Here is an 11798-nt window from a genome sequence, read left to right as displayed (position 1 = left end):
TATAGAAACAACTGAATAACTCAAAGCTCAAATGCAAAGGAATTATGAATTCCAAGACAAGGGATCAGAAGCAATGCTCTGATTAGGGATGGATAAGTAGAATAGCCTTAGGGGTACAATCAATGGCAATTTGATTGGTCGAGATCCAGCTCATGTTTAAAATGATGTCTGAGCCGGGAAGATGAATTCTAGGATCTGATTGAGGATTGCGAGCATTCACAACATATTGAATTAACGGACTCAAAATGATAATGACAAAGGATGCCAATAAGATTACCAGACTTATGGGATTAATTCATAATGCAAGCAAGCAAGAATTTCAAGAGCAATAGGTTGTTGAGGATTTTCGGGGATCGAATGGTATTTTGAAGACTTTTGTGAAATACATGAATCAATTGCGGACGAACGAATACTTGATAAGTGCGAGAAATTATCTGTAAGGGTATTCAGGCGGCAAAGAACTGCAAGGCAGAAGGCACAAAGTATTCCCGGAACAACAACGAGTATTTTACAATATCTTGTAATAACAAGAGCAACTCGGGACTAATGTAAGAATGGCAAGTGCATGTAGTTTCTATAGGGGTTGACGGTGGAAGGGAATTGCAAATGCAATGAGCACAAGTTCTCGGGATAACATCGGAGAGTATCTTCGGAAACCTTCAATGCACCAAGCAATCATCTCGAGCGAGGGGCTCTCCGGGAGGAAGTAATTACCAGAACCTAGAGTTAGAGTTCGTAAAATCATTTAACCTGAATAGAAGAGAGATTGGAGTCCCAGAGTATAGGTCGAGGAATAAAAGATCCTAATACCACCCAATGGCGAGATGGGCCCATGGGCTGCACAGCCATGTTAGTAAAACAATTTTCACTGACTAGACTCGACTTCGGCCAAGGAGTGTGGAAGGGGGATTCCTACAGGCAGTTGGCTCTGATACCAACTTGTGAAGCCCCCGATTCAATCATACACTAATCATACACGCAAACATGTACGATCAAGATCAGGGACTCACGGGAAGATATTACAACACAACTCTACAAATAAAAAAAGTCATACAAGCATCATATTACAAGCCAGGGGCCTCGAGGGCTCGAATACAAGAGCTCGATCATAGACGAGTCAGCAGAAGCAACAATATCTGAGTACAGAGATAAGTTAAACAAGTTTCCATTAGATGGCTAGCACAAACAGGGATACATATCGAAAGAGGCGCAGGCCTCCTGCCTGGGATCCTCCTAAACTACTCCTGGTCGTCGCCAGCGGCCTACACGTAGTAGTAGGCACCTCCAGAGTAGTAGGAGTCGTCATCGACGATGGCGTCTGGCTCCTAGACTCCAACGTCTGGTCGCAACAATCAAGTACAGAAAAGGGGAAAGGGGGAGCAAAGCAACCGTGAGTACTCATCCAAAGTACTCGCAAGCAAGGAGCTAACTACATATGCATTGGTATCAATGAAAGGGGTAGTATATGTGGACTGAACTGCAGAATGCCGGAAATAAGCGAGGGATAGCTAGTCCTATCAAAGACTACGCTTCTGGCCGCCTCCATCTTGCAGCATGTACAAGAGAGTAGATGGTAAGTTCACCAAGTATGATCGCATAGCATAATCCTACCCGGCGATCCTCCCCTCGTCGCCCTGTGAGAGAGCGATCACCGGGTTGTATCTGGCACTTGAAAGGGTGTATTTTATTAAGTATCTGGTTCTAGTTGTCATAAGGTCAAGGTACAACTCTGGGTCGTCCTTTTACCGAGGGACACGGCTATTCGAATAGATAAACTTCCTTGCAGGGGTGCACCACATTTCCCAAACGCTCGATCCCCTTTGGTCGGACACACTTTCCTAGGTCATCCCCGGCCTCGGAAGATCAACACACCGCAGCTCTACCTAGGCACAATAGAGAGGTCAGCACGCCGGTCTAAATCCTATGGCGCAGGGGTCTGGGCCTGTCGCCCATTGCACACCTGCACGTTGCGAGGGCGGCCGGAAACAGACCTAGCCTCCCTAATACAAGAGCAGGCGTTCCAGTCCAATCTAGCACGCGCCGCTCAGTCGCTGACATCATGAAGGTTTGACTGATACCACGACGTCGAGTGCCCATAACTGTCCCCGCGTAGTTGGTTAGTGCGCATAGGCCAATGGCCAGACTCAGATCAAATACCAAGATCTCATAAAGCGTGTTAATTGAATTAACCACAGACGCCGACCAGGGCCAGGCCCACCTCTCTCCTAGGTGGCCTCAACCTGCCCTGCCGCTGCACCACAAAGATCCACTCAGAGGGTCGTAGGGACAGACGTCCTTTTGGACCCAATCCGTGAATCACTCGCGAGTACTCTATGAGCCAACCTGACTTTTGTCACCACAAGTATCATATATTATGTATATAAGTATATACCCGTGATCACCTCCCAAGTGGTCACGACCCGATAGTATAGCATGGCTGGCAGACAAGAATGTAGGGCCACTTATGGAATACTAGCATCCTACACTAAGCATTTAGGATTGCAGGTAAGGTAACAACAGTAGTAGCAAGGACAGGCTATGCATCAGAATAGGATTAACAGAAAGCAATAATATGATACACTACTCTAATGCAAGTAGTAGAGAGAATAATAGGTGATATCTGGTGATCAAGGGGGGGGGGGCTTGCCTGGTTGCTCTGCAGACAGAAACGGACCCTCAAAGGTGAAGTAGTCGATCACTGGTTCAACCACTGTCTCGGGGTCTACCGGAAAGAAGTAACGGAGGGGGAACCAATAAATAATAGAGCAATCAAAGCATCACAAAGCATAACATGGCAATACGTGGTGCTAGGGGTAACCTAACGCAGTACTAGGTGATACCGGCGAAGGTGGGAAACCATCCGGGAAAGTATCCCCAGTGTTTCGCGTTTTCGGACAGATGAACCGGAGGGGAAAATTTCGATGTTCACTATGCTAGGGATGTGTGGCGGACGAATGGACCGCGTATTCAAATTCGTCTCGTCGTTCTGAGCAACTTTCATGTATAATACTTTTTCATCTGACATACGGATTATTTTCTATTAATTTTCAAAGGTTTAAACAATTTCTAAAGTTTCTGGTTTTATTTTAATTTGTTTTTATCCAAGTTGACCAAGTAAACTTTTACTAGTCAAAAGGGCAGGGAGTGGCCCACATGCCATAGGTTGTACCTGAACAAATAAATAAAACTAATCTAATTGAAAGGGACCCACATGTCATTGTCACATAAATTAACTAGTGTCCAGATTAAAAAAAAGGGGCCATGTGTCATTGATTTATTAAACTAAACTAGCACTAGGTTAGTCGGCGATGCTAGGCACCGGCGCAACGGCCGGACAGTTTCGGTCGGTCCAGTCCTAGTCGTTCGATGCGAGCCCGCGTGGCCACTAGATGCAGCAAAAAAAATGATTCGTCATGGGCTTCTTCTACCTCGGGTTAGATCTGCAGCTCCTGCTCAGTGCCCTCGTCGCCACGCCTCCAGTCCCCTCTGGTGGCCGTCCTCGTCGCCGGTATCCATCCTCATCACCGGATCGCGACCCTCGCCCCATGTTGTCGGTCGCCGTCCTTGTTGCCGCCAGGTCGCCGTCCTTGCCCCCGATTGCCGATCTCCGTCCTTGTTGCCGCCCGGTCGCCGTCCTCATCGCCCCCGACCGCCGTCCTTGCCGCTCCCGGTCGCCGGTCGCCGTCCTCGTGGCCATCGTCGTTCGCCCGTCTCCCTTGATTGAAGCTTTTTTGTCATTACCGCTTGAAGATTTTTCTCCTGGCGGTTGAAGCTTTTTCATTGCCGTTTGAAGCTTTTTCCACCATTGAAGCTTTTTCCCGTGGAGGAAGATTTTTCCTCATGCCACTCTTGAAACTTTTCCTCTAGTAGATGAAGCTTTTCCACAAATGGTTGAAGCATTTCCTTCCTTGGTGGAAGCTAGACACTTGATTAGTTCCAGCAAAAAAGGGTGCTGGCTGTAGCAAAAAATGATGCCGGATATAGCAAAATATGTTGGTCCAGCAAAAAACAGATGCCGTTGTAGCAAAAAATTGACACGGTTGTAGCTTTTTTCTCAATGGTTGAAGCTTTTCCCCTCGACGGTGGAAGCTTTTCTGTAAATGATTGAAAAAAAATTCGTTTTGAGCAGCGCCTGGGTGAAATCACAAAGAGACGCCATGGCCGTCGTCGAGGAAGAATTGTCAATCTCTGGTTGAAGCTTTTTCAACTGCGAGTTGAAGCTTTTTGTCAAACGGTTGTAACTTTTCCTGTATTTTGTTGTCTGGTTGAAGCTTTTTTATCTACTGGATGTAGCTTTTTGTGTCCATGGTTGTAGCACGGTAAAACGCGTTTGCGACTCTCCCAGTACCGCGGTTGCAGCTCATCCCCGTGGCCATGGTTGTAGCACGGGCACCTCGGTCCTCCCGACATTTTGAGGAGGAGGAGAAAGGAAGTGAGGGACAAGGAAGAAGGGGTGGGGGTGGGGGGGACATGAGCGGGGCTACAACCATGGCCGGCGGGGACTTCGGTCTTCCAAAGTACATCCATGGCCGACGGCGAGCTGCTCGCGTGCTGCAACTAGGGAGGCGAGAGATGCATGCATTGTGTGACGAGATTCGCGTGAGGTTGAAGAAAGCAGATAGGATAGCATTTGGTGGCCCCCGTGTCTACGTGTCGCTTGATGGGTGGCTGGGGTGAAACGCGCGTGGACACGACCGGCCCAAAGTTCGGCCGGCGCAGCGCGCCCAATCGTTTCCCTAGTCCTAAACTAATCCTATTCTAAGTAAACCCCCCCCCCCCCACACACACACACTCACGCACACACCACACATGGTCGTTGTCAGTGTCAAAACCGGCGGATCTCGGGTAGGGGGTCCCGAACTATGCGTCTAAGACGGATGGTAACAGGAGGCTGGGGACACGATGTTTTACCCAGGTTCGGGCCCTCTTGATGGAGGTAAAACCCTACGTCCTGCTTGATTAATCTTGATAATATGAGTAGTACAAGAGTTGATCTACCACGAGATCGGAAAGGCTAAACCCTAGAAGCTGGCCTATGGTATGATTGTATGTTGTCCTACGGACTAAAACCCTCCGGTTTATATAGACACCGGAGGGGGCTAGGGTTACACAAGGTCGGTTACAAAGGAGGAGATATACATATCCGTATTTCCTAGCTTGCCTTCCACGCCAAGTAGAGTCCCATCCGAACACGGGATGAAGTCTTCAATCTTGTATCTTCATAGTCCAACAGTCCAGCCAAAGGATATAATCCGGCTGTCCGGATACCCCCTAATTCAGGACTCCCTCAGTCGTGGCGACGGCCACTAGCAGTAGCAGCGGCACAAGCACTACGGAACAGCAATAGCAGTAGGCAGTAGTACAGGAACGCCAAAAAGTTTACCAGGGAGCAGCAGCAGCTTGTAAACAGCGGCAAGGGGCAGCAGGGAAGCGGCGGGAGCAACGCAGCAAACTACAGCGTTAGCAACAGCAGCGAGCATGGGTGAGCGGGGGCGCGGGTGGCGGAAAGCGGGAACGGCCGGCGCATTCAGAGGCGCTGAGCGTGGCAGGCAGGGGCTCATGACCAGCGGCGAGTAGGCGCGGCTAGGGGGCACACGGGAGGCAGCAGCAGCAATAGCAAGCATGAGCAGCAGCTCGTACACGGGAGCAAAGCTCCGACCAAGCTCGGTACACTAATAACAACGGCGTAAAAGGGAACGGATCGAAGGTGAAAACGAGGGGAATCGACAAAGGAGCTCACCACGGAGCTCGTGGACGTGATTAGAGAGTGCAGGGGTGACCAGATGCGTCGAGCTCGACGGCGAGATGCGACGGCCATGGCGGAAAACTAGCTCGATCCCGAGCGTATGGTGTAGCTCCGGTCGAACGGGTGCACGAGGGTGATAGAGTCCACGACGAGGAACTCCCTGGACAACCACCCGGTCGCCGGGGAGGCCAGTGGCCGCGAGGATGGTGACGGTGCGTCAACGGCAGTTCGGGAGTGAGCAAAACATAGAGGGATTGGACGAGCGAGGGGATAAGTGAGGGCTAGGGTTTGTCCTGGGGATTGGGGGTGCTCTTATCCTCCCACGAGGCCGTGGGATGGCCGAACGCATGGCCCAGACGCCATGGATGCCCTCCACGCACTTCCCGCCTCCCTGTAGTTGTAGGTAGATGAAGGTGGAGTTGGGCTGGGCCGTTTTCTGTCTCTACATGGGCCAAAGTGCATAACGAGGCTTTGTTATTTTCTTCTCTGCACTTATTTTAGCTACTGCTTTGTCTTTAGTTTAGTTAGTAATTTAATTTTTTTGAAGAATGAAACTTGGCAAATATTTAAGGTGCACCATTTTGAAGATGCATACAAAGTTTGGGGGCATTTGGAAAGTTTAACCATTTTTATAAAAAGAAACGGTCAAATTAATTGTTGTTGTTCCATTTATTAAATTCCTAAAATTTATTTGTGAGTCATATGAAATTGGTTTAGTCATCACCATTTCTTATTGAATACTCCCTCCGTCCTGAATTACTTGTCGCACGTATGGATGTATCTAGATGTATTTTTGTTCTAGATACATCCATTTCAATGACGAGTAATTTGGGACGGAGGGAGTTTTTGCAACATAACGAACATTTTTATTTTACTGTTAGAAGGAATAATAATTTCACTTGCAATATAAATTTGACTTAGGATAACCAGGAGAGAATAAGTTTAGCAAAATGGGATGACGTGGCATCATTAGTCAGGAATTCTCTATAGCATAATTACCGGGGTGTTATAGCTATTAAGTTGATTCTTTTTGCAGAGGGTTAATAAACAAATTACTCAGGTCCACCAATTTATTTGATAATTTTATGAGTTCCAGAAGTATACGTTTGATACAGATTACTACAGACTGTTCTATTTTTGACAGATTCTGTTTTCTATGTGTTGTTTGCTTATTTTGATGAATGGAGTAGTATCAGAGGGTATGAACCATAGAGAAGTTGGAATATAGTAGATATTACACCAATAAGAATTTAGAATTAGTTCACAACAGTACCTAAGTGGTGATTTATTTTCTTATACTAACGGAGCTTACGAGTTTTCTGTTAAGTTTTGTGTTGTGAAGTTTTCAAGTTTCGGGTAAAGATTCGATGGACTATGGAATAAGGAGTGGCAAGAGCCTAAGCTTGGGGATTCCCAGGGCACCCCAAGGTAATATTCAAGGACAACCAAAAGCCTAAGCTTGGGTATGCCCCGGAAGGCATCCCCTCTTTCGTCTTCGTCTATCGGTAACTTTACTTGGAGCTATATTTTTATTCGCCACATGATATGTGTTTTGCTTGGAGCGTCTTGTATGATTTGAGTCTTTGCTTTCTAGTTTACCACAATCATCCTTGCTGTACACACCACTTGGGAGACACACACATGAATTGGAAATATTAGAATACTCTATGTGCTTCACTTCTATCTTTTGAGCTATATAGTTTTTGTAACATCCCAAATTTGCAATTTGGAATGTTATACACTAGATCATCATGCATATCATATTTTCATGCATTTTGGTTGATCCTAGAAATTTCACACAACTCAAGGACCCACGGAGAGAGTTGGAGATTTCGTTATTTTCATATTTGAGTTCTCTCAGATTTTGGAAAAGAGGATCATTTGATTTATTTGTTTCATCTTCAATTATTTTTCCAATATCAAAAAAAAATGAGAGAGGGAATAATATGACTTTCCCAAAGTTAGAAAAAATGAAGATTTAATGAATAAGTCAAGTTCTGGTTTTGCCGGAGTTCTTTTGCGTTTTTTTTGGATAGGAAAAAATGCGCGTTTTCAAAAAAATTGCATTTTAGGCCCGGAGAAAAGTTCATTTTGTTCGACTCATTTTAGGAGTCGGGGAAAATTTACTTTAGATTTTTCGAAGTTCGTTTAGATAGTTTTTCTTTTGTTTTTCTGCGCGCGAAACCGATTTAAAAAAAAGAGCAGCTCCCGCGCGCCAGGCCAGCCGGGCCAAGGCCCAGCCCGCCGCCACCCCCCTTTTGCCCCTTGGCCAAGTGACACCCCCCTCCTAGTATATATACTCACCCCCCCTCTCTTTTCCTCCACCACCCAAGCCTGCCGCCCCTCTCCTCCTTGCGCCGCCGCCCGGAGCCCCGCCTCCCGAGGTAGCCGCGCCGCCTCTTCTTTTCCTCGGTTCGGTTTTTCTTCTAGAAAACCGTTCCGGTTCTTCTCTTTTTTTTCTTCCGGTTTTTCTTCCGGCTTTGTTTCAGTTTTCTTCCGAAACCCTAGATCGGTTTTCATTCTTCTTTCGGACCGTTCGTCTCATCGAACGTGATCACCGATTTTTCCCGGTTAACGACGCCCGTTCGTTTAACCGTTCATCTCTTTCTTTTCGTCGGATTTATTCCGCGATCGCGATCTCAGATCCGATCTTCGTTCTAGTCTTTCTTCCCGCTCGTTTATCGGAATCAGGTGATTCAAGCGCCTGGAGTTTCGTCTCGAAATCGCCGTTCCGTCTAATCAACTTGAACAAGCCTTTGCTACAGTAAAATTTGACCTAGTTTCAACTTGCTAGAACCGAGTTGTTTTCTTCCGCCGTTTGTTTTTCCGTCGTCTGTTCGGTTCTTTCTTTCTTTGCAACCGGAGTTCTTAAGTTGAACTTTCTAGTTCGTTCTCTTGTTCGAGTTTTACCTGTGCATTAGATGAGTACTTATTGTGTGCTTGTTGTTTGTCTGTGATAGATCACCCGGATTGCGCCGCTTGTTACTTCGAAACCCTAGGTCTCGCGGATCATCAGCAAGGCAAGTAACACTTTGATCATACCTTTTCTACAACCCAGTTTTATTGCATTAGATCAATCCTCTCACATTGCATGATTAGGATCTAATTAAATTGTGGGATGGGAGGTAGATGAGGTAGTACCTATCACCTGTATTATTATGAAACCTTTGGGAGTTACTTCTACGTTTGCTTATTATGCCATGCTATGCTAGTAGACGTGGATTGGGTGAGTGATATCCATGACAGATGTGAGTTTGTTAATTTTAATGGTTTACTTAAGGTGGCAACTTAAATACACATCTGGGTGGATTGAGGCACCTGATGTCTATCGGGACTTGCCTGTTTTTATTTCGGACCGCCACCCAGGCTCAAAGGGATCATAAGATCATTCATGCTAGTAAACTTCCGTGTGCAGCCACAAGCCATTATGGGCTCTGGCATAGTTGATTAAGTCGTGCGAACTCTTACAGGGTAGACTAGCAGATGTAGGGGAAAGTAGGTGTACCGGTCTGTCCAACGTAAGGTGCTAGCGCTTCTGAAAGACTATGTCTCGGTCATCCTCTTCTCAAACACCATGTAGTGCGAGAATCCAAACGGAGGCGATCGAGTCTTGTGGGGAAAAGTGCGCAAACCTCTGCAGAGTGTACAAACTAATCATGATTAGCCGTGTCCCCGGTTATGGACAACTTGAGTACCTAGTACTTGAATATCATGTGAATCTCAACATGTTACTCTAATTAATATTAATGGGTTTTAATTACTTAATTGGGATCGGAATGCTGTCAACCATTCTCGATGTTTAACAACTACCATGATAGTTAAATAAATTTATTCCTTTGCAGTAGGGAAAAACTGGCTTTACGCAAAACTGTAACCATAGAGCTTTCCACCAGCCATATATGCATGTAGTATAGCTGTTTCATTCCATTACTCTCTATGTGTTACATTGCCAGCATATTCCATGTGCTGACCCGTTTTCAGGCTGCAACTTCTCATGTTGCAGACTTTTCAGACGATGAGTAAGGTGCTTTTAGGTCGTGGTTCTATACTCAGTGATGCCGTTGGAGTTGATGGACCCATTTATCTTCCGAGTCTTCCGCTGTTATCGTTATTAGATGGCCTTAAGCCATATTTATTGTAATAAGTTCTCTTTGAGACAATGATGTAATAAGTGTGTGATTGCCACTCTGCTATAAATCCTTCGATGTACTGTGTGGTGTCAGCATTACTGATCCAGGAATGACACCGGAGCACATTAGACTTGATCCATTCAGGTCGGGTCGCTACAGAGATGGTATCAGAGCACACGCTGACTGTAGGACACGACCACTAAGCTAAAGACCTAGATCACTACCCATTCTCTTCTCATTTTCTAACTCCTCATCTTTTCTACTCTTTTAGGATGATGAACGCGAAGATTAAGTACGCTCAACCGGATGAAGGCACACCATTTGGATTTCACCTGAAGGAAGTCACCAAGTACCTGAACATTGGATTACCAAGCTTCACGGGAACCTTCAACGCCACTCTGCCTGAAGAGGAGCGCTGGAAGATTCAAGCTCACGTTCCGGGAAGGACATTCGCGCCAATCACGAAGCCTATAGATAGTGTTTTCAATGCACCAACCTGGAGTCTGGGAAGGAGCATGGCAGCTCATATCACCATGGGACGCATTGGAGAAGTTTATCAAGAAGACCTCAAGGACACTATCTACCAGATTTGCGGACACCGAGATGAACAATGGGAGTTAGTCAGCACCAAGAAGGATAGATCCATTGCATCTTTCATCCAGGAGTTAAACCAGCACATTCGACGCCACGAGAACCAGATGTGCAATGATATGATAGAGTTGAAGAATGTGAAGGCAAGGATCATCGAGCTAGAAGGAGAACTGAAGTCTACACGCAAGGACTACATGGACGAGATCGTAGCTCTAGCGAGACACAATGGCGATCTTAAGCAGGAGATTGAAGAACTCAAGAGGAAGTTAGCATCCAAGGAGGAAGACGAGTACATCGCCTGTCCGGAAAACTACATCATCATCAACGACACCGATTCGGATCCAAGTGAACCCGACTTTGAAGACGAAGCTGGAGCAGATATCATGGAGTCTTCCACCGGTTCAAATTTCTAGATGACCACTAGATAGTAGTAGCATTTTCCCCCTGTAAACATTATAGTCGAGCACTTTTGTGATAGTTTTAGACCGATTGTAAGCCCTTGTTTGATTAAATGAAGTGATTTTGTGTGCATTTGCTCATGTGCATTGGGGTAGTGTTTTCCCATTAGACCTCACTCTATTCTTAATTCTCGTCTTTTCTAAACCCTCAGATGCCTCCGAGACGTGACAATGGATTCCCACCAGAGCTCACTCAGTTGATCCAGCAGCAGAATCAATTAATGCAGATGTTAGTCCAGAACCAGCAGAACAACAACAACAACCCACCACCACCACCACCTGTTGACCACTTAGCCCGTTTCCTTAGGCTGAATCCGCCGGTGTTTTCCAGTAGCACCGAGCCAATAGTAGCAGATGATTGGCTCCGCAAGATAGGAAGGGAGTTGACCACCGCAGGATGCACGGATGGTGAGAAAGTGAAGTTTGCCGCTCACCAGCTTGACGGACCCGCGGCAGCATGGTGGGAGAATTTCACAGCCACTTACCCAGTTGACACTGTCACATGGGATCAGTTTCAGCAAGCTTTCCGCATTGCCCATGTTTCAGCAGGAGCTATGGCCATGAAGAAGCGTGAGTTTCGCAACTTACGCCAAGGAGGAAGAACAGTTGGCCAGTACGTTGACGATTTCAGCGAGTTAGCACGTTATGCCCCAGATGACGTTGCTACGGATGCAACTAAGCAGGAGAAGTTTCTGGAAGGACTGAATGATGAACTAAGCATGCAGTTGATGGTAGCGAGTTTCAACAACTACCAGGAGTTGGTAGATCGTGCCATCATGATTGAAGGGAAGCAATAGCAGATTGAGAATCGCAAGAGGAAATATGGACAGGGGAAGTATAACTCTGGAGCCCAGTAGAAGCCCCGTTTTGCCC

The sequence above is a fragment of the Triticum aestivum genome, chromosome 3A (assembly GCF_018294505.1).
Source record: "Triticum aestivum cultivar Chinese Spring chromosome 3A, IWGSC CS RefSeq v2.1, whole genome shotgun sequence".
NCBI classification, from domain to species: domain Eukaryota; kingdom Viridiplantae; phylum Streptophyta; class Magnoliopsida; order Poales; family Poaceae; genus Triticum; species Triticum aestivum.
This window is presented reverse-complemented; position numbering follows the sequence as displayed.